The sequence below is a fragment of the Gobio gobio genome (assembly GCF_949357685.1).
Source record: "Gobio gobio genome assembly, chromosome: 12".
Lineage (NCBI taxonomy): Eukaryota > Metazoa > Chordata > Actinopteri > Cypriniformes > Gobionidae > Gobio > Gobio gobio.
In genome coordinates this window covers 28576782-28602029 of record NC_137105.1, presented here as the reverse complement: position 1 = coordinate 28602029, position 25248 = coordinate 28576782, and positions in this window count along the sequence as shown.

The window sequence follows — 25248 nt, the reverse complement described above, 5'->3', positions numbered from 1 at the left end:
CGGGAGCGTAGACCACCCTGTTTGTTGATGTACGCAACGGCCGCAGTGTTGTCCGTCCGGACCAGAACGTGCTTGCCTCTGAGCGGCACTTTGAAGCGGCTGAGTGCAAGACGAACTGCTAACAACTCGAGGCAATTGATATGCCATTGCAGTTGAGGCCCCGTCCACAGACCCGAAACTGCAAGCCCGTTGTACGTGGCACCCCAACCCGTGGATGAGGCATCCGTGGAGACAACAGAGTGCCTGGACACTTGTTCTAGGGGAACTCCCGCCCGTAGAAACAAAGGGTCCGACCACGGGCTTAAGGTTTGGCGGCACCTCGGAGTCACTTGGACACGGAGGGATCCGCTGTGCCACGCCCATCTCGGGACTCGGTCGTGAAGCCAGCGTTGAAGCGGTCTCATATGAAGCAATCTGAGCGCCGTTACTGTGGCTGCAGATGCCATATGCCCCAGGAGCCTCTGAAAATGTTTCAGTGGTGCCGCTGTCCTGCCTTTGAACGAATTCAAGCAGTTCAACACTGACTGGACGCGCTCCTCGGTGAGGCGCGCTGTCATGGCGACCGAGTCTATCTCCACACCGAGAAAAGAGATCCTCTGTGTGGGACAGAGTTTGCTCTTCTCCCAGTTGACCCGAAGTCCCAACTGGTTGAGGTGACTGAGCACCTTGTCCCTGTGTTCGCACAACTGCTCTTGCGACTGGGCACGGATCAGCCAGTGGTCGAGGTAGTTGAGGATGCAAACGCCATGCTCTCTCATGGGAGCAATGGCCGCCTCCGCAACCTTCGTAAAGACGCGGGGCGACAGGGACAGGCCGAAGGGCAAGACGCGGTACTGATATGCCCGTGCCTCGAACGCGAAGCGCAGAAAGGGCCGGTGTCGAGGGAGAATCGAGACATGAAAGTACGCGTCCTTCAGGTCGATCGCTGCAAACCAATCTCGGGGACGGATGCACCTGAAGATGCGCTTCTGGTATGGGATGATTTTTGACTCAAAATGATTAATGAATGCACGCACAATTATCCATGTGCTAGATAAATGTTATGAATGTATCTTACTAGCCACAAACAAATGCCATTCGATTTGAATCTGTGGAATTCGGGTCTGAATGATTGTGCAGCGATTTGTACATCTTTGCGAATAAAAATGTTCTGTTCTGCATTCATAAATCATAAATTACTCATTCAAAAAGTAATCTGTGCATTTGTGAATCAGGTGACACGCGTGCATTTATTGACGTCTTGTTCGAGTGGATCGCGTTCGGTTCATTTGGATTTTGAGACTTCCTTTTCGCAGTTTACAGCATTTCAAGACCCGCACAGACACAAACAACCAACTAACAAGCCCAGTGCTATTCATTAATGTGTAAACGATTTAAAAAATTTGCAAATGTGCGTTACTACACTGAAACAAATGCTTTTCAACTGGTGTCTGTAGAATTAAGATTTTCATTAACGTGAAGCATTTTGTACCAATAAAGTCATTTTTGTGAGTATATAGATGTGCTATTTTGTAGTAAAGTGTCATGATTTCCACGTGCAAAAAGTAATCCGTGCATTTGTGGATCCGGTGACGCGCATCCATTCATTGACTCGTTTGTGAGTCGATCCTATTTGATTCATTTGAATTTTGAGACTTTCATTTCGCCGGTTTGGCCTTGCACGATCCACACACAGAGAGATGTGTAAGAAAACCTGCTGCCACTAGATGGCAGTATCTGCCAAAACAGACACCGGCACCGGAATCAAGCGTTCTCACCCTTATTATGCTTAAAGTGGCTTAAGAAAGTGATATTAAAACACCAAATTCACTACACACTTTATTTATAAAACATATTTTATAGGCTACAGACAAGCAGAAAAATATGAACTCAAAACGCAAATGTTTCCTTGTTGTAAAGATAACGCTTAACAGTAGGCTAACATTAAAATCATAGTCTAGGTACTTTGTATAGGCAAGCAGATTAAATCAGGTTTTGAACAACATTTTCTCATCACAACATTGTTCTCCAATAGAAGACCATTATACAATGCTTAACATGCAATATAGCGAGTGGATGTTCAATTAGGTGTATAGTTTTATTATCACCATCTTACTGCATTAAGCCACGTTAAGCGTTTTCTTTTAATAGGCTCTACAGTAGGAAACCGCTTAGCCTAGGCTACAGGCAAGAGCCTAGAAAATAACACAACGCAATCTGGGGATTTCCTCCCTTAGAGCCCGTTAAGAAGAAACGCTTAACGTGAAACTCCCCAGTTGCGCTCATATTCTAGGCTTCTTTTTATCTGCTAAATTAATAATGTATGCAGGCCTATACGGAGTTTGGTATTTTAATGTCTTACTACATTAAGCCAGGTTAAGTGCTTTCTTTATAACGGGTTTCTAGGAAAAGCGGTAGGCCTAAAATTTTATTCTGGACTCGTCTGTTTTTATGTAGCCTACATATAGGCTACTATATTGCTAGCCTATTCTTTATTAGTGAAGTACAGAATTTGTTCTTTTAATACCACTGGTTATAATTAAGCCATGCACGTTAAGCATGCAGAAAAATGCTTAACGTAATATAGAGCTTTTTGCACATGCTTGCCTATACTTTATTAATAAGAGTTTGGTCTTGCACGGTCTTCATAATGCGTTTTAGAATATTCCCGAGGAAACAATGTGAATTTGCGCGTTTTGAGTTCATATTTAATGTCACTGTCTTGCATTAAGTAGGCTACGCTAAGCGTTTTCTTTTTAACAGGGGACGAAATGCCCTGCACGTGATAGCCTACTTTGCGCATCGCATTCATATTCTAGGCTCTTATCATAGTAAGCGTTTTCTCACATAAAGCCTGTTATAAAAGAAAACGCTTAATTAAGCGTTTTCTTTTATAATAGGCTTTATGGGAGAAAACGCACATTAATGTGGCTTCATGCAGTAAAGACGGTATTAAAACTGAGTAGGCTATACACTTTATTGAACATGCTATTGTAACAAAGTTCAAATAGCAAGGAGGAAGAAGACAATTAAGGGTAAGGGTAAGCGTAACTGGAACTAGTGCTTTTATTCAGAACTCTCTTTGTACAACACAAAGTAAACGTTGCGCTTACAGTGCTCTAAATAACTCAGAACTATAACTTGTTTCCTCTCAGCTTTCCAGCTCCCAGTGTCCGCACAAGTTCCCAGTCAGTCTCTCTTTCCTCCATTGATAATTTCCCTCTGGTTTTATACTGTCTCTCCATGCCAATCACTGCAATCAAACACAGTTGTTCATCATTTGAACTTGACCTACTTACTCATCGCCACTCTCACCTGCTTTTAAAGGGAATGTTGGATGACGCTCGGATTGGTTTATTCACGTTACGCCCAAACCACACCTAAAAATAATGAAGCTACTTCAGACCAACCCATTTTAGATTTGCGCCGGGCGCAAGAGCCATTTATCCCGCCGGGAAAATAGCAACAGCGCCGAGACCCGCCCACAAAGTTACTTGCGGTTCGCGCTTTGACACTTGCGTTTCAGATCGTTAAAATAGGGCCCAAAGCGTCTTATAGGCAGAATAACGCTCACGGTGCCGGTGTCTGTTTTGGCAGATACTGCCATCTAGTGGCAGCAGGTTTTCTTACACATCTCTCTGTGTGTGGATCGTGCAAGGCCAAACCGGCGAAATGAAAGTCTCAAAATCCAAATGAATCAAATAGGATCGACTCACAAACGAGTCAATGAATGGATGCGCGTCACCGGATCCACAAATGCACGGATTACTTTTTGCACGTGGAAATCATGACACTTTACTACAAAATAGCACATCTATATACTCACAAAAATGACTTTATTGGTACAAAATGCTTCACGTTAATGAAAATCTTAATTCTACAGACACCAGTTGAAAAGCATTTGTTTCAGTGTAGTAACGCACATTTGCAAATTTTTTAAATCGTTTACACATTAATGAATAGCACTGGGCTTGTTAGTTGGTTGTTTGTGTCTGTGCGGGTCTTGAAATGCTGTAAACTGCGAAAAGGAAGTCTCAAAATCCAAATGAACCGAACACGATCCACTCGAACTAGACGTCAATAAATGCACGCGTGTCACCTGATTCACAAATGCACAGATTACTTTTTGAATGAGCAATTTATGATTTATGAATGCAGAACAGAACATTTTTATTCGCAAACATGTACAAATCGCTGCACAATCATTCAGACCCGAATTCCACAGATTCAAATCGAATGGCATTTGTTTGTGGCTAGTAAGATACATTCATAACATTTATCTAGTACATGATAATTGTGCGTGCATTCATTAATCATTTTGAGTCAAAAATCATCCCATACTTCTGCGTTAGCATCCTGAACGGCAGCCTGTGAAGGGACCGGTTCAGGAATCGCAGGTCCAAGATCGGTCGTAACCCGCCGCCTTTCTTGGGTACAATGAAGTACGGGCTGTAGAACCCGGACCTCATATCGGCTGGAGGGACCGGCTCTATCGCGTCCTTCGCCAGTAGGACTGCGATCTCCGCCCTGAGCACGGGGGCGTTCGCCTCCACTACAGTCGTGAAGTGAACGCCCCTGAACTTGGGGGGACGCCGGGCGAACTGAATCGCATAGCTGAGTCTGATGGTACGGAGGTGCCACCGAGACGGGCTGGGAAGCGCTAGCCAGGCTCCCAGACTCCGAGCAAGGGGGATCAACGGCACCACAGACGTACCCGCAGCGGGGCAGCGAGGCTGAACGCAGGGATCCGGCTCGGACGGCATGGGAGCTGCCCGAAGCGGGATCTGAGTGTGCTGTGCAACACTTACCTGCATCCATGGAGGGGACGTGCGAGTGTGGGGAGGCCGCTTGTGTGCGTCCCGACAGCCGGCGTCCCCTGCTGGCGAAGGGAGAGGCACCTGAGGTTGGCGAGGCATGAAAGCGTCGACCACCGCCAAGCGAGCTCTCTTGGCACCCAGAGATATTGGAATTGGAAACTGCTCTTTTATTGAAGTTTTGGGCGGAACAGTCAAACAAAAGATTCTCCCCCGGCCCTCCTCCGGGGGAGGGAGTGGTGCTGCAGCCATCTCCCGAAGAGCAGTTTCCTCCATCTCTGGGCGGCCCGTCTCAGGGTCGCTTGCGACGGCGCTTGCCACCTGGCTTGGCAGCGGCCTGAGCGGGCTGGACATCCTTCCCACGGCCGGCCCCACGCCGTCGGCTGGTATTAGGCTGCTGCGGTGCCTTGGCGGGGGCGGCGGCGGGTGGACGTCCTCGGCGACGAGCAGTCGGAGGCGGGGCAAAGAAGTAGGTCTACCCGGGTTAGGGGTAGAACTAGATCGTGGGATGGGTAAGGGGACTCCCCCAGCCCGGAGGTAGAAGAGTCTCGATCTTAGCTCCGAGATAGTCATGTTCCCGCAGTGGGAACATGAACTATCCACAAACGCCGCATCAGCGTGCTGTTTGCCCAAACACGTGATACAGCGATTGTGACCGTCAGTAGGCGCCAGGGAACGACCGCATCCAGAAACGCACTGGTGGAATGCCATCTTGAAAAAGCCGTGAAGCTCTTTTGTGAGGAAACGCTCTTGTGCTGAAGCACTCAGGGGGAAACGTGACAGCGCATGGGGTTTGTGTGCAGCCCGTGCCTGTACTCAGCAGGAAAAACGCCCAACCAGACCAACAGTGCTGTAGCTGTGAAAACAGCAGTTTTTATCTGCTTGCAGAGGCAGCCGATGAGTCAGCGCGGTCCCGCTGAAGTGTGCCGTTCCCCCAACACGCGTCTCCTCTGGATTCTCCGGTCTTCTCAATAGTCTTGCTGATAGCAGCGAAATACTCAAACAATGTGTTGAGAGTCTCCTTCATGTGCCGTTTGGCTCTGAAGTGAATGACAGCGTGCATTTGCTCTCGCTTCCTGTTTATACCCACAGTGCGGGGCGGAGCGCGAGATGCAAATCTCGCACGCCAATTGTTCATTGGCCGGTTCTATATAGCTCGAAGCTGATAGGGGCTCCCAGAAGTGATCCCAATTCGTCGGTACGTCCGACGTACGTCGAACGTGACCGACTGAAAGGGAACACCATGTTCTAAACATAACCTTATAGGCTAAAGTCAAGGTAAACAGCTGTTTATATTGTGAATTGAAACATAAATATATCCCCTGTATTTTATTCCATTGGTACTGAGAAACAGCTGAGTGAAGTTGTGTAAATATATAAATCACAGCTGATTCCCATCTAGAAATTGTTCAGGTGTTGATGTTCTTTCAATCACATGACCATATGGTATACAGTAAAAGAGGGCCTCTTTGGGCTTATCTGTGAAAAAGGAACAATATAAAAAAACTCAAAGAGAGTAAGAAAAATGCCTGCAAGAGGGAGAGGAAGATGAGTACCAGGACAAGGGCAAGGGAGAATTTCTGCAGCAAAAGAAACAAAATGCATGCATTTACTAAACCCAACAAAACAAAAATGTGGAGTCTTCAAAATACACACAATCTATGATCAATAAAATATACTGTCTATTGTATAAGGGCAGACCTGACACATAAAATAATGCAGTTTCTGTAATTCCATCAAGTGTTGGTGTTTTTATAACATTGCATTGTGCTATGATTGACTGAATGTTCTTGTTGGAAGAGAACATGTGTTAGCGTTTTGGTAGAAATAGTGTGTTAGTGTATTATTGTATTTAGTATTTTGCAAATTAGTGTTACAGTTTAGTATACAATGTGTGATTTTGAGCATGAAATTAACAGTTTTGGCAATTGTGTGATGTAGGTGTGTAAGTGTGTTAAGAGTTTAGGAAAATTGTTAAAAGTATTGAAAAAATTGTCATAGCAATCGTTAAAAACTGTAACATAGTTGATAAACTAATAAAATAAAGCAAACAAAGCACTTTTTTAGGGTGACAATTGGTAATAAATATGAAGGTTGTACTGTGTTTTGAAGATATTGTATTGTATCTTATTATGAAGATGAAGATTGATTGTTAATTAAACAAAAAGCACTTTGATGTTATAAAAAATGGTTTTGTTAGATGTGTTTTGACTACTTTTTATATGTTGTAAAATTAGATAACAAAGATATAATGACATCATTTTTTATAGGGCCTCATTGATAATTTTGCCTGGGGCCCCCACTCAATGTTGGTTCGTCTCTGCATGTGACAATATATATTTCTGATGATTAATTAATTATCACGACATGCCTAATCTGAGCAAGTGACTGCCTGTCTTGAGTTTTGTTGACAGACGCAGGCGGCACGAAATTTGACGGAGGCGGCCGCCTCGTAATTCTCTATGCTGGAAAAACCCTGCTGAGACGCAAGAAGAAAGCAAAAATATATATTTTTACTAAGGAAAATGACAAAACTAGTAACTCACAGTGACTTGGATAAATTACTTTAATCTGATTACTGGTTTGGAAATAGTAACACGTTAGATTACTCGTTACTGGAAAAAAGTAGTCAGATTAGAGTAACGCGTTACTACTGGCATCACTGCTGATAAGTGAAATTATCAACATCTTCAATTCAAAACACAGCCAACTCTGACTTGTTTAGAACAGACATCAGCCATACAAGGTAAGCTAGGGGTAGGTTTTTAGTCTGGCCCACCGTGGCATGGCTATGCAATATTTGCATGTAATATTTGTGAGCAAGTTTATAAATGGCAGGTTGTCGATACAGGACATTGTGATTTCTCTTCGTGATATAGTTATCAGGACTTGTATTGGATCTCTCTCCTGCTTTGTTTTTGTTTTCATTTTTTTCACGTTGCAGCTGCACACAATTGATTGATCGCACAGAGCTTAGTGCTTACAGTATTTCGTTTCTGAGACACTATTAGCAATAGCGGAATTTTAAAGCAAACTTGCAAACAGTCCTCCACGCGTCACGTTCAAACATCACAAACACAGCTCGTACGGGGGCTTGAGAAGGCATCAACATGTAGAAGTTGACTATATTAAAAGACAATAGACAATAAAAGGTCCAACATATGCCGAATATTTGTATCTATTTTGCTATGTTTCAGTCGGATTTTTGGATTTTTCTTCCAAATTAAGGAGTAATGCGAATTATTCCGGCCTACCCACACTATTGGAGGCCCACCCATCATCAACTTTCTGCCTACGCCACTGTGTGACACTAGGCTATTTTACAATAAACACTTAACATAATCTGTCCAAAACAGGCCAAAGAAATCTTGTCTAAATAGTCTTACGTCTATGACATTTTATGTTGCAGCAGGATTCATATTTAAACTGTCTTATTGCGTTTATTCACAGATACTAACAGAATAAACTAACCTCACAATCGGCTTGCAGTTACTCTTAGAAATAAACAGCTTTTCTTATTAGGTAAATTATTCCAGGATTATTCCTCAACGCGTCTCAAAACGATGTAGCTAAAGTATAGCACTACACTTGATGTGTTTATTTGAGTTGATGTGGACTCTGGATCACGTCAGTATTTGAATCTCAAAAGAATGCACGCTCTGTGGGCATTAGAGGATAATGAAGAGGCTCGCAAAATACTGACATCTATATCTTTTCAAAAAGATTACATAAACAGAGAAAATTTGTTTTCGTTTTGATTTACATTATTTAAAACCTGACATTTCATGTTTGTGTGATAAGTATTTCACTAAGTTACAATTCATTTTCTGAAGACTATCTGAATGAACGTCACTGAGAGAGAGGCTGCAGATCGCGCATCATGTTTATTTTCTTTATTTTGCAAAAAGCACAACACTTTGTTTTTATTGTGACTGTACACAAATAAAAGTAAAAATGTAACAGATTATAATGATGCATAACACTTGCCTGAATGATAAAAACCATTCAGGCAAGTTATTTGAGTCTCTTTGACAGTTTAATATGTTGCTGTTTGGATTACTTGATTCTGAATGGTCAATCATGATATTCATTGGTCAAATATTTCAAAATAATGACTCATTCCTATGGCAGCGCTGTAATAACTGACCACTTATACTTGTTTCCTACCGAATTATGTTTTGTCTCCCAGCAGTCTCTATAAGTAATCTAATAATAATTATAATAATAATAATAATAAATGCAATAATGCAGAGTCAGTTGGTCAAAATTGGTAATTTTAACTGGTCATTATATACAGTAGTAAAGTGTGTATACTATAAAGGGGGATCTGCGCATCAAACTTATATTTGTAAAACAGGACACATTGCTTCCAGTTTGGCTTTTTTGTATGTGCTTTGTTCAGTGCCAGTCCTAGACTTCTTGGGGCCCTAAGCAAAACTTTGTCCCGGGGGCCCTGTCAGTGTGTTCATAAAAATCCCCAAATGGCCCCCCAACCCTCTTATCTGTTCTTTCAGAGCACTTTCACTGTCAACTAACAACGGTGAGTTGAAACGTTCAGTAATACAAAAAAAAAAAAACAAGAAATAACGAGAGGACAAATACAACAGAAAAAGATATTAAAGAAATGAGCAATTTAGCCTACTACTAAATATAGCCTACTATACAGAAATGTAATAAATATATTGAACACAATGGAAGATATTTGGAAGAATGTACCAAAGCAGACCTCGGCAGCCATTGACAACCATAGTATTATTTTTTCCCACTATGGAAGTCAATGGCGAGATCTGCTTGGTTACCAACATTCTTCCAAATATCTTCCTTTGAGTTCAGCAGAACAAAGAAATGTATACAGTTTTGGAACAACTTGACCATGACTAAATGATGGCAGAATTTTCATTTTTTGGTTGAACTATCGGTTTAAATCTACATTGATTCTTATTAAAGTGAATGAATCTTTCGTTTTATTGTTGTTTGATTAACATTAAATGACAGAGAGCAGTGGGTTTATTAGACTGGTGTCACTTTAAGACCTGATGCACAGATTAGGGGTTGAATGACTTTAGACTTTTTGAAGTCAACATTTATGTGATGAATCGACTAGTTGATGATGATGTCATTAATGCACAAATAAGCCTGAACTTTGAGCTGAGACTCAAACACGGGTTGCCTTGTGCACAGATATGGCATATGACACAGCTCTGCCCACAAGGCTATTGCTCCGTCCTACATAACAGCTTATTTTTATAATTTCTTTTGTCTTTGGGTCATTAAATTTCTCACAGATTTCTGCTCGTTCGAAATCAGATACAGATAAAGTAGCACAGTATTTATAGCACAGCTATTCGATGTCAAACTTAAAGCGTCATGGCAGAGCATTATGCTGCATTGACACGCGTTAACGCTTATCATGTACTTTGAATGGGTGACGTCATGCATTGCCGAATTGAACTGTGAGTTCTGTTGCATTGCATCAATGGTGTTGAATTTTTTTTTCAACTTTTCAAGCACCAACGCAGGCGTCAACCAATTGGATCACCTATGCAAATACCCTAGCACAGGCGCCAGCCAATTGCATTCATGCAACACCGGAAAAATAATGTGATTGGCTGTTGTCACTATGACGGTCGTGTCAGCACCAAGCTTCAGACACCCTTTCGTCAAGCGTTGACGCCGATGCCCTGGGTGAATGCAGCGCTCAAGCCAACTAGTCTGTGCTTTCGTTAGGACAGATCTAATATTCTGACAAGAATTCAATTACTTTCCCAACTCTTTATGTTCATTGAAGACATAACTGAATGCGTTTACATTAAAAAGTCCTCCAGATGGACATTTTGAAATATTTTTGCTTGTATTTGTCCATTTAAGCACACACCCAAAGTAGCATGTACTTGTCCTTGTTTCCCTCCACCTCGGATCATGCAGACAGAAAGACACCTGTTGAACAGCATCTCATTCACAGCTCAATACGCTTTTACATGCGACATTACATGATTCAGGTGATTTGGATTTTACATATTGGTGATAGCGCACCGCTTTAAAGCAAAGGATTAGAAAGCGGCATCATGTTTTCTGAATAGTTTGAAGACAAATTCATAGAGCAAGGGGGCTCCCTGATGGTTCGATGACCCTACACAGCCTGCATACTTTGGATATTGGGAGGACCGACACTGGCTTGACCTAGCTTGACCTAACTAGCTAGCTGATTACCTTAAAAGTCCATAGATATTGCCGTCAGTTTGTACTTTCATTTAATTAATTTTAATAACTAATAATATCAGAGCTGCTGCTACTACAGCTTAAAACGTATCTGTTATGGATTTTAACCAGTGACTGGTTATGTGATTTATTGTATGTGTGTTAGTATCTTATTGTTTTTGTTTTTGTTTTTTTGTTATGTAAGTTATGTAAAGCACATTGGTCAACATGTGTTCTTTTAATTGTGCTATATTATAAAGTGGCATTGGCATTAAAATTGACATGACAATAATACTAATAAATTGGTATAAAAAATGTCACTCACACACACACACACACACACACAAGCTTCAGTTCTTATCTTTCGCTGAGAAGCACCACTGTCATCTTTTCACATCTGCATTAGCACACACATAGAGAGAGGCACAGTGTTCTGGCCATTGGCGACAACTAGTTCCAGCTGGATTCAAAGCTGCAGTGATTTGTCTTTGAAAACACAGCTGTAGATTTTTACAATTCCTCTCTTTAACATTCTTCTACATTCTGGCATTACTGTTTCCTCTTCCCTGTCACTAACTCTCAGACCGTCAGCTAATATGAAATGAAACCTGAAGTGAACATGAAAGAGTCTGCTGAGCTTTAGTTGTTGGTGTTTGTTGTTTGCTCTGCTCACCCATGTAGGCGGGAATGTTTACGACATGAATTTGGACACCGTTTTGAATCAACAGCAAACCTGTTTCTGGCCTGCAATGACATGCTGTTAAACTGAGCCTGTTGCATCATCTGGCGTGCATGTTACATAACACCATTTGTTGCTTTTGTAATAATTAGTGTGTTTGCTAAGGCAATCATCACTATTACTGTAGCTACTTAGGTTTGGGAGTTTAAAAAAACTTTTCCCAGCAGATAAAATTATAAATATTGCATTTTTGATATGTCACTGTCCGTTGTTAATCTACATATGTTGTTATGTTTTGCAAACCTAAACATAGTTTTACAATCTCAGAAAAAAAGCTATCCCTTGGGTAGTACCTTTTCAAAAGGTACATTTTGTACCGAAAGGGTGCATATTGGTACCTTAAAGGTACATATTAGTACCTAAAGTGTACATATTAGTATCTAAAAAGAACAAAAGTGTACCTTTTTCAAAGGTACTGCCCCAGTGACAGCTTTTGTACCTTTTTTCAAAGTTCAGTGTATGATGTATGAACTTGTTGTTGCAAATTCTTCTGGTTTATTATATCATAACTTTTTGTGACAAAAAATATGTTGATAAAATATAAAGTTTATAATTTTTTGTTGTGTTGTCAGGTCAAATAAGATACTACTTATTTGTAAAATACTTTTGACTATATAAGCAACCCCCTGGTGACCAAAACACCATAACAACTGCATTAAAATATGCTAAAGAACCACTTAGAACTCAACTTCAACTTCAACTTCAACTTTATTGTCAATTCTACTATATATACAAGACATACAAAGGATTGAAATTATGTTTCCCTCAGACCCACTGTGTTAAAAAGCGACAACAACATAAAAGACAAGTATTTAAAAAAACATGAAAGTTAAAGGAATATTATTAGTATTATTAATATTACTATTATTAAGTGCCAACAATACGCTAACAAGACAGGAGCAGTTGTTAAAGTGCCTCATGCATTAAATGATCAAATGTGTGTGCGCATGTGTGTGTGTGTGTGTATGCATGTGCGTGTGTACTATAAGGTTAGAAAGTTAGTACAATGCACCCGAGCGCAGAGGGTGAAGAGAGTTCAACTTCCTGACAGCCTGGTGAATGAAATTATTCTTAAGTCTAGTGGTTCGGGCCTGAAGGCTCCGAAACCTCCTCCCAGATGGCAGAAGACTGAAAAAGCTGTGTGAGGGATGGGTGTGATCCCCCACTATACTGAGTGCCTTCCTGGTTAATCTGATATTGTACATGTCCTTGAGAGAAGGAAGTGTGGCACCAATGATTTTTCCTGCTGCGTTTATTATGCACTGCAAGATTTTTTGGTTGTAGGTGGTGCAGTTACCAAACCACACCGTAATACAGCTGGTCAAGATTAGGGATGGGCAACAGTGGTCAGGTAATCGAGTACTCAAACGTGACAGCGATCATCGATCATGAGAATGATGATCGCCCTGAGAAAAAAATATTTGTCTCTTTTTTATTGGTTATTGCGTTGTTTTGCGCGGTACCGGAGGTCTGATTGGTTAGCATTATACAGCACGCCTCCTGACCGCGGCGAAATAAAGTAAAACTGAGCCGTGCACTGCAGTGATGTCTGGAATCACTGTGATCATTAAATGGTTAGTGCAAGATGTGCAGCGCCAATGATAGCATTATAATGAGAAAACGATGGAAACAGAATGCTGTAAATGATCTGTGCTTAGTTCCCCGTGTATCAGCTGATCCACAGATAAACTAGCGAGAACACTCAGACTAGCGCGTGAAGTTCATGTGCGCATTTGCGTCCTTTTCTGCAGATGCACGTTGTAAGATTACTTTTATGTTGTCTATATCTGATTAATCTAATATAAGAAGCGTTTGGTTGAGCTTAATAAGCTAGCAAAGCGCTGCCGTTATACCGGCTGTTGTTAATTCTCTTCAGTTTCAGCTCAAACGCATATTTCATGCTCGACATGATGGTTTAGAGACAGTCATATTCTTTTTAGATAGGCTATTTCTTTCTCAGAATCATTGATATTATTAATGCAGCAGTGCTATACTGTTCTCGTATATTTTTAACAGTAGACCTAGTTTATTTAAAGTTGTTTTTCGTTATGAGTTCGACAACGCGCAGTGATGTCTGTAAATGCTTCGATCATGAATAATAAAATTAAGTGCATGATGTGCAGAGTCAATCTGTCAAAGCATTATAATGAGAACAATATTTTAATAAAATGTTGTTTCTGTGTGCTTTCGTTGTCCTTGTATCAGCGTTGTTAAGGGAAGAGCGCATTCAAAATGTTCCGTTTCAAACCATAGCCTGTAAAATCTAGCACGCTGTTCACGTGCGCATTCACGTCCTTTTATGTTGATTTATGTCGTAATAGGTTCATAATAATCTTCATATTAATATTGATATAGGGTGCGTTTGGTTGAGTTTATTAACCAGCTAGCAAGCTCTGCAGGGTGGTGTTATTTCACAGTTTCGGCTCAAAGGCAATGCTCGATATTACTGACTTGGTTATTTGAGACGGTCATTTTATAAAGATGTTTCTTTTTCAAAGACATTTATGCATCATAATCTAGCAGTTATTTTTTGTTTTATATGTTCATGTTTTCATATACCTGTTTTCATGTCATGTTTGTATTTGTCAACAACCATTTTCATAACAGTTTTCATTATCTTAAAGACGGACATGCCCCGCCCCCTGCACATGCCCTGCACATGCCCTGCACATGCACGTTTTTGAGACCTATCGATGATCGAAATGAGAAATTGACAAAAATGCCCATCCCTAGTCAAGATGCTTTCAATGGTGCCACGATAGAATGAACACATAATGCTTGCCGGGACTCTCGCTCTCCTCAGTTTCCTGAGAAAATAGAGGCGCTGTTGGGCTTTCTTAGCCAGTGATACCGTGTTGGTAGACCAGGAGAGGTCCTCAGTTATATGCACACCCAGAAACTTGGTGCTGCTCACCCTCTCCACAGCAGCACCATTGATAATCAGAGGATGATGCTGGGTGTATGCTCTCCGAAAGTCAACAACAATCTCTTTTGTTTTCTCTACATTCAGAGAGAGATTGTTGTCACTGCACCATCTGGCCAGTTTACTCACCTCATTTATGTAGTTGGTCTCATCATTATTATTGATGAGACCCACCACAGTTGTGTCATCCGCAAACTTTATGAAGCGATTGGTGCTGTACATTGGTGTACAGTTAGCAAGGTGAAAAGGAGGGGGCTAAGAACACATCCTTGAGGGGCCCCTGTGTTTGATGTAATAGGACTGGATGTGTTGGTGCCAACCCAAACTGCCTGTGGTCTTCCAGTAAGAAAGTCCAGCAACCTCAGTATACCTCAGAATACCTCAGTAACAAGCCATCCAGTTTTTGCGTAGGCACAACTCGCATTGTCTAATAAAAAATGAAATATTTAGTATATTTATTTTCTATGACACAAGTATGAGATGCAGTTCAATGATGTTGGGTTTGTTGCATTGACTTTTCTGATGTAAAAACTCACCATCTTAAATTTCAGACTGAAAGCATCAATAGGGTCTGAGCTATAGTTTTCCCTCCCTCTGTGTTTCCTACCATCTGGCAGCTCGATGTCTCATGTTTATTTGAGTCCTCTCTGTGTGGTTCCCACATTTACCTGTTAACCTTTAACCCTCCCAGGTTGGTAGCTTGTTTTAAGGTGATAAAAACATGTACAGTATAGACAGGGAAGAGGGTGAAGAAAACCTTTTTTTCAGTTTATGCCAAGCATGCACTTCAGGACTGAAGCTTGTCGCCCTGTTCATATTTATTTCTAGAATAATACGTTTAAAGGTGCAGTGTGTGATTTTTAGCGGCATCTAGCCGTGAGGTTGGGAAATTCATCCCCCCTCCCTTTCGGAGCACATAGAGAAGCTATGGGGGACGACAGAGAGAGCAGAGAGTGACTAGCGCTCTGTAGAGAAGTTTGTCTGTTTAGGGCTACTGAAAAAACATGACACTGCAAAATGGAAATTTCACTGTAAGGGGACCCGTGGTGTATGGAGATAGAAATGGGTCATTCTAAGGTAATAAGAACATAACGGTACATTATGTAAGGTTTTTATACTCCACTGAAAACATAGTTATGTATATTATTTTGCATTTCTGTCAATAGATCCTCATAAATACTACACACTGAACCTTTAAATACTATTCTACTATTTAAGCTTATTATTCTTCCCCTATGAAAACCACAAAAAAAAGCTTTCAGTCTATGTCCACCAAAAATGCAAATATGTGATGTCCGCATATAACCGATATGTTATATGTGCATCCCTTACATCCTGAAAAATTCTAACAAAAGTTTGAAGTTTATTCAGTACAAAACTTAGGCATCTTTGTGTGTGCGCTTTCGGATCTGTCAGTAAACGCAAGTAAGATCGGAGAGACAAAAGAAAGGGACCCCACTCCAAAAATTTACAAATAAAGATACTTTTAGATGTTGAATTGCTATTTGGCTATTTCTAGCGATCCGCTAGAAGAGGGCTTAATTAACTCATTTTTGTGAAAACCTCAAAATTGACCAAAATCTAAATTTTTCCATTTATTTTGCCCGAAGCTCGAAATTATCCTGTGTGCATTCCGACTCCTTTTGCCTGCATGGGTCACATCTCCATATTAATAACAGTTGGAGTACTGTACTGTCTTGAACTGTAAACTCTCAATTGTTGGCTTTCTAAATACAGTATATGTTGGTTACGTGTCTATTCTGAATAGCTTATGAGCATCAACCTTTTTATTTTGGGTATGTGAGTTATGCCCCACTTGCCAAAATTGGGCGTGTGGGAGAAGGGGTTAAATGAGCTTGCAAATGATTGTTTGGACCCACTTTATATTATGTGGCCTTAACAACTATGTACTAACATTTAAATGAATAATTTGATACAATGTCCTTGTTGTGTACATACATGTTTTTAAATTGTACCTACATTTTTAAAAATACCTGCATGTAATTACATCTGTGATTGCATTTATAATTACACTGTTGACCCTTCCCTTACACCTAACCCTACCCTTAAACTTACCCATACCACCACACCTGTCCCTAACTTTACCCGTATCCCACCTCAATATCAGCAAGTGTTTTGCAATACAATTTGAACACAGTAAGTACATTGTACTTATTTTTTTATGTAAGTACATAGTTATTAATGCCACCTAATACAAAGTGGTACCGATTGTTTTAATAATTTTTACATTGTTTTACTAAAAGTATTGTAGAGGTATGCTGGTGCAACTTTACAGAACCAGCAAGGTGCGTGGAAAAAACACTTATTAAACACAAAACTGGTATGAAGGCCTGTGCACCGAAACAATTTGGCAAATAAAAGGCAGATTTTGTTCTCTAGCTCCATTCTTTTATATTTTTGATTTCTCCATTTGCTGGTTTTGTGTTCAATAGATATTTTTACTGGAAATAACACAAACATACTTCACACAGCTTACAAATGGGCCAAAAAGAGCGCACACTAGAATAAGTGATGCTGATGGATGCACACTGCAAGTTAGCTATGATATGGGGCTTTAGTTGCAGATCTAAAACATGAAAGGGCGGCAAACTTCAGCATTTAGCTTTAGCTGCGTCCTTGTCAGTGGATGGAAGTGTTTGGATGGAAGGAGACAGGACATAAAACAAAGGGGCTGCTAGGATAGGCACCGCTCACATCTCTGCCTCACTGCTGACAGCAGAGATAATGGCCAATAAGGCAGTGCGCAGTTCTAGATGAGTGATTGGCTCTCAGTACTGTCAGTCATGCTCCAAGGAGCTCTGCTTCACCATCAAGGCCATGAGTGGGAGGGGTGTGGAGTTGGTGAGGGGTGTCTGGGGGCAGAGACAGTCAGAGCGAAAGAAACTGCAGGGAAGGTTTGGTCTGATGTAGTAGCATGAGATGGACTTCTAAAATAAGGAAGAAAAAACACCTCTCTGCATAGGCCAATGAAAATACATGTTCCATTTGTTGTTTACATGGTTTACAGTATATGGAAAAACCTTCAACATGATAAACAATTCATACATGTCCTCAACCAAATACCGTAGCAAGAGATTTTCTTAACATTTGCACATTTCGAGCTTGTATTTGCAAGTCAGCCAGTTCTACTACTTGTACCACAGGCAATGTGCCAAATGACACTTACCGAGAGCAGGCAGTACTGAATGAGTTGAAAGGAGCTGTTCACACAAGATAATAATAATAATAATAATAATAATAATAATAATAATAAGTTTATTTTATATAGCGCCTTTCTCAAACCCAAGGTCGCTTAACATAGTAGAAGGAAGCCTAGCAACAAGCAGACAAACAAAATAATATCAATAACAATACAACAAAACAAGCTGTGTATGGAGCTATGTGTTGGGTGTAGAGGAGAAGTGATCATTAAACAAAAAGGTCTTGAGATGTGCTTTGAAGAAGGGAAGAGATGGACAGTCACGAAGAGGTTGGGGGAGGGAGTTCCAGAATTTGGGGGCCAAGGCACTGAAGGACTGCCACCCAGAGTGGAGAGTCTGGTGCGGGGGATGACTTGGAGGTTTTGGTCAGAGGATCTGAGTGAGCGGGAAGGAGTATAAGGGGTCAAGAGGTCACAGATGTAGGGGGGAGCAAGGTTGTGGAGTGCTTTGAAAGTAAGTAGTAATACTTTGTATTTAATCCGGGACCGAACTGGTAGCCAATGAAGTTGATGGAGAATGGGGGTGATGTGTGCCGATCGTTTGGTATGGGTAAGGAGCCTGGCTGCAGAGTTTTGAAATTTAGACCGTGTCTGCGGATGATCTGGCCAAGAGGGAGGATGTATATGAGAAAGAGGAGTGGCCCAAGAACAGAACCCTGGGGGACACCACGAGTGACTGGAGACTTGGTAGACTGATGTGGACCAAGTGTGACAAACTGTTTTCTGTTAGTGAGGTATGACTGAAACCAATTGAGGGCTGTGCCAGAAACACCAATACCAGACAGACGGGAGATTAGAACATTGTGGTTGATGGTATCAAAAGCAGCACTAAGGTCAAGGAGGATGAGAATGTTAAATGAACCAGAGTCAGTAGACAGGAGGAGGTCATTAACTATGAGTAGTAGGGCAGTCTCTGTACTGTGACATGAACGGAAGCCTGATTGAAAAGGGTCATACAGGTCATGGTGGTTGAGAAAGGTGTGTAGTTGTGACGCCACCACTCTTTCCAGTACCTTGGCCAGGAAGGGTAGGTTGGAGATAGGGCGGTAGTTTAACAGTGATGTTGGGTCGGAATCAGGTTTTTTTAGAATTGGTGTAACTGCAGCAGTCTTGAGAGCAGCAGGCACAACACCAGAGTTGAGGCAGGTATTTACAATCAGTGTAATGGGTTTAGATAGGGATGTGGCACAGGCCTTAAGTAGAGGGGTGGGGACAGGGTCAAGCTGACATGATGAGGAATTTGACTTAGTAATAATGTCAGTTATAGTGAGGGAGTCAATAGTGGTGAAATGGGAGAGCTGAGGGCCCAGAGAAGGTGGAGAAGAAGAGAGAGAGATAGCAGTGGAGTTGAAGGAGTGGTAAATTTGGCTAATTTTATCTTCAAAGAAGTGTAAGAAGGCCTGGCACTGCTCGGGGGTCTTAGGACAGGCAATGACAAGTGGTTTGAGGAGTTTGTCTACAGTCCTGAATAGAGTTTTTGGCCTGGACATGGAGGAGGTTATGAGAGAAGAGTAATAGTTTGAGCGGGCAGCATTGAGGGCATCCCTATATGTCTGAGTATGTTCGGTGTAGAGCATGGAGTGAATTGTGAGGCCAGTTTTCTTATATAGCCGTTTAAGACGGCGTCCAGCGGCTTTTATTTGCCTGAGCTCTGGGGTGAACCAGGGGCATTTACGGTTGATGCATTCTTGCATTCAAAAACAGCTAGAGGAGCACAGAATAGAACAAAGTACTGTATGTGTGTTGATATGTGTTTTAAACGCCAATGTTTTGATGTTGTAGAGTTGAGTTCAGGAGTTTTGGCAGTAGGCAGTGACTTCTTTTGCAGCCTGAAATAGCATTGCATTAGTTGCGGACTCTCGTGCTGGTAAAATTTTATTTTGACTTCATAGAATGTGCTAGCCTTAACCTTAAGTAATATTTTAAAGTGACACTAAGTGGTAAGACTATGGTTTGGACAGAACATGATCAATAATGTAATAGTCACTACAGATTCATCTTTCGCATGAATTGCTGCTACAACACATTCATGTTTTGACACTTTACTACTTTAGACTATCCTGTTCGAGGTTTGGTCATCAATGAATCGTAAGGATAGTGTGTTAATAGCTTGAAATCGGTAATGCTTTGCGATCAGTTTGCGATGCATGCTCTCTTCATCACTACCTCTTTCGATAGGATTAGACTCCAGGGACACTTGCACACCCCCACCATTCCCCTGTCAGACGTACGTTCATCATTCACCCTGCAAACCACCACCCCAACACCTGTCGAATGGCTGAGCTCAGCTGGGCAGGTGGGCTGCCTGCTTCTAACCAACCAAATGACAGTGGGATGATGAGCTATCAGACCAGAATGCTGCACTAAAGGAAGCACTGCAATAATATGACATCAGAGTTGATTTGAGCTCATCACCATAAAGAGCATCTCTCTGACATTGTGTGTCTGTTTAAAAGGGAAGCATATCATTTTGTTCAATGTTAGATAATTTCATCAAAAAAAAATTTTTAAAAGATGGTAACACTTTATTTTACGGTTCAATTCTCGCTATTAACTAGTTAATATTAGCATGCATATTACCAGGCCCGGATTAAGAACATGTAGGGCCCTGGGGCTATGACAAACCCAAGGGCCCCCATAGTAGCCGATCTTAGTGCCACAACGTTTTCTACCACAGAAATAATTAGTATTTTTTAAAAACTAAATCTTCAAAGCACAGAGATACAATGAGTATATACTGTCTGAATTTTCCATTTTAATATTCGGTAGGCCTTAAATGCATAAATGCATTAACTCCAGATATGAGGTCAAAGCAAACCGGTTTCCAGAAAAAGCAACAACTTTTGAGTATATACAACTGCCTTAAGGAGTTTTAAAACCTGTGAGGTCCCAAATTTGAGGTATTTTGGGGGGTTTGGGGGCATGGTCCCCCAAGAAAATTTTGATTTCTCTGATCTATATATGTGCATTTTAAGATGTTTGAAGGCTAAATTTTTTTTAATAATAAGCTTTCAAAACCATGCAGGTGGGCAGTAGATTGTCATACCCATAGTATAACACGCGACTTTGGGCTTCTTTTTATGGCAGGTCGTGTAAAAAAAAACACGTGTTGCAGTTTTTTGGGCTTATTTTAAAAAATGTGTTTGCTTGTTAGGGAAATATGACAAGCAACTTCATTTCTTTACATTTATGGTCGCTGTTTTGTCCAATACATTGACTGACACTGTCTTCTCAAAGCTAATAGCCAATCAGTGCTATGATACAAATGCTGTAGTAATTAGTTCTCACATCCCGCCTCCTTCTCCCCCTCATTGAAGAAAAATTGCATTCAATGTGACATTATAAATGCACGTAATGATAGTTAGTAGACGTAAATAGACGTATACATTTCCACAAACAATGCCACCAGCAGAGATGAACAGAGATGGAGAGGAAACAGGGAGGACAGGCACCTCATTTAATTTAAAAAAATATTTGTATAACATATTTATCATTACAGGCTATAATAAAAATAAAAACTAGTATACTAACAGTAGGTATGGTTCCCAATTAATTTATAATAAATATGTGGCTATATTGCAGCACTCCCTTAGTGCTTGCATACATCCCAATGTGCATACTATCCATCCTAAATAGCATGTGACATTAGTAATTTTCAATACTATTTAGGGCAGATAGTATCAGATTGAGATGCAGGGCTTGTCTTTTTCACAGTTTGTAGTGCGTGTTAACTACTCTGCACCTAATATGTGTGCACTAACTCCGACTAAATTGGCCTTCACGTCACTTTTTCCATCTCCAAACCTCTTCTGTTCACTGCTGATTGGAGGATATTTCATGCCCTTTATTGCAATTTGATGATTTTTTGTAAAATCACATCTGTTTTTGCTTTTCAAACTCAGAGAGGTTTCAGTTTAAAATGTTGCAGGCTCATTTATTGATAACAAAATAACTGATAATAAATTATATTGATGATAATAAATAATATAATAATATTGGGCTTGTTTTTGAAGCTGTGGTTGCTTATTTGTCTTGCCAGAGTTGGCAACACTGGTCATACCTGCTCTCTCCTCATTTCATCACTCTCTCATTCTTTTTCTCTCAGTTTCCTTCTCTTGCCCTGTCTCTTCCCCTCCTAAAGCTGAGCTCTGGCTGATAGTCTGTTCGTTGTTTAACATTGAACGTTGTTTGAAATATGAAATGTTTAGTTTGGCTATAATGTATAGGCTACTTACATCTCACACCGTTTACTGAAGCGTCGCGTGACTCGCGCAGCAGCTTATGTGTACATAAAGCACTCTATTGGTGGTCAATTATTTCACAACATTTATTAGCTATGTAGCCTACACCTCGGAAAAATACAGCGGTCCGGACCTCGGAGACCTCATAGCTGGCTACGGCCATCGTGTAGTCTATATTTACCTCAACACTTCAGACATGGTCGGAGCTTTTCAGTCTGGTTCAGCCAATTTCGCCACAGAGCCTTTACTGTACACATGATGTTGAGCTTGTATCAAATTCAAATGGATAAAACGACTGCCTGGCGCTCGTTATGACTTCAATGGAGCGGCGAAAGCGCCGAACGAGTTTGTCAGCGACGACTCAGCTGTTCTCGCGCTGCCACTGCTGGATGCGCGTGCGGTTTATTCAGGTAGCGCCGTTTCTTCACCTGGCTTTTGATTTTCCCATGCACTCGCAGCACTCCAGTAGCCTAAATAACAGCGCTTAATTTGTGGGGGCGTGGTGTGGTTTTGCGAGCGGCCCAACAGGAAAACTTTAGGTGCTCCCGATCGATTGTCAATCATTTTCTCGGCCAATCACGGGCCCCCTCCGTGCTCGGGCCCTGGGGCTTCAGCCCCACCTAGCCCTTATGTTAATCCGGCCCTGCATATTACTAGGATATTGGCTGTTTATTAGTACTTATAAAGTACATATTAATGCCTTATTCTGCATGACCTTATTTTACATCATTTAATCCTACCCAATACCTAAACTTAAAGGGGTCATGAATTGAGAAATCAACTTTTCCTTGAGCTTTTGATATATAAAAGGTCATCTTAATACAAGAATATCCTGTAAGTTTCAGAGCTTAAAACGTCCTTGTTAGTCAAATAAAAGCTTTTATTGACAGCTGGCTCATCAAACGATGGATCTGCGAATTTGCCTCCCTGTAACGTACGAGTGCAGTGAAACTCTGCCTCAGCAGAAGAAGACCAACGCCTACTTCAGTAACGCTCCGATTCGCGCATGACAAGTATTAGGTAAATAGCGTAGTCCTATGTCGCGCTTTACCGGATCGAGCTACCAACCAATAAACATGCCATTGAAGATTACAAAATATAGTGCAGTGCCTGGTTGTGGAAGAACACAGTCGCTGCATGAGCTTCCTTTGGATTCCAATATTAGGAATGCGGTTGCATTTTTAATGAAGTTCCAGCTTACGTCGGTAAGACATTGCACGTTTGTTCGCACCGCAGATTCTTTTGTAAACAAGGGACTGGATTTGCACACAGAATGACATTAAAAACAATGCTGTGCCTTCTTTATTGGATCCGACAGGAATGTTGCAACACACTTATGTGAGTAAAAGGGGTGTAATGGTACACGTATTCGTACCGTACCGAACCGTTTCGGTACGGAGCTTTTGGATTCCGAGTGTAATCTTTAACAGTTAACAGTCGGCTTGTTTTAAGCGTGGAACACACTTCAAGAGTTCCCACCGAACATATTAAGTATTTAGTCCATTTTATCACGAAATTCAAACGATAAATGGCGTTTTGACACTCTTTAATGCGATGTGACTGTATAGGCGCTGTATAGACGCATCAGTTCAACTTCAAGCGGCTGCGTGGTGCGCAAGTGAACGCGATCATCGCTTCCTAAAGAATAAACATAAATGAATACATCTGAAAGTATGTTGAGGATACATTACAACTTACTGAAATGTATCATATGTCGTGTAATCGCTCAATCTGTGTTTCAACCGTGGAAAGACAATAAAACAGTTTGTAAACATGTCACGTAGCATCACATTTATCTCAGAAGTCATTCAGTGTCCACAGCTGTTAGTTCACTAGAGAAATGAACTCTTTCGCTAAATATATCCACTATATTAGCCGTTATATTCATTACTACTTAGCCTGTTAGTGATGTCTTGTTCATTTAATGTAGGCCTATGTTTAAATAAATCTGTCATGCTCCGCTGTGTATAAATGATTATATTTCAACAACGAATTGGAAAAAAACACGCACATAGGCCTATATATATATATATATATATATATATATATATATATATATATATATATATATATATATATATATATATATATACATATACATATATATATTTTAGTGGTGGGCCGTTATCGGCGTTAACGTGCTGCGTTATCGGGCAATAAAAAAAAATATTGCCGTTAATCCATTCTCAAAGTTGGGTTGGGAGCTGGGTCTATACTACGCAAGCTATGATGACTTTCACCTTGATATTCTAGCGAGGATGTATACCTAGCCGAATCGCACTGTAGGGGGCGAGAGAACGAGTCTTCGAACCTGTGTGTATGCCTACTAGTGTTGTCAAAAATATCAATATTTCGATATGCATCGATACTGAAATATCTGAAATGATACAATACTCATTTTCTACAGTATCGATATCAGCTGCGCTCTCTTCTCTGACCAACAGCGAGTTGACACGCACCCGCCTCCTCTCATTCAGTCCGGTTAACACTCTGAACATGGCGAACGGGTGTTCTGCTGGATTTTTCCTCATGACAGCGTGTTGGTATTGGTGTGACCGGTCTGAATTTCATGCGGGGTTGCACATAACGTTCTACTAATTCCCGCAGATTTCACGCTCGCATCTGAAACGCACACACACATACAGTAATAAAGCCACCTCTGACATACAAGTGTAAAAATGAGCTCCTTTTCCCAGTTTATTAATGGTCAAATACACTCAAAAATGTCTCAATGCCCATATTGGTGAGTTTTAACATAAACATAGTCGTAACCAGCTCACAGGAACAGTGTTTGGGATCCATGTGTGCGTCAGGTCTTAAAGGGACAGAAGTTATTTATTATTCAAACTACAAAAAGACAAACGATCACTTATGAGCGCACATATTCGGAATGTCTTCTGCAGAATTCAAATGAGCCAATTTAATCTAGATTAATCTAGATTAATTCCTAGATTACAGAGATTAATCTAGATTAAAAAAATGTATCTATGCCCTCCACTAATATATATATATTAGGGCTGGGTAAAAAATATTGATTTCTCAATTTTAATCCCAAGAATCGATTACCTGTAGTTTTTTTTTTTTTTACGAAATTCAAAAACATAAATACCGTTTTGCCGCTGTGGTGTGAGATT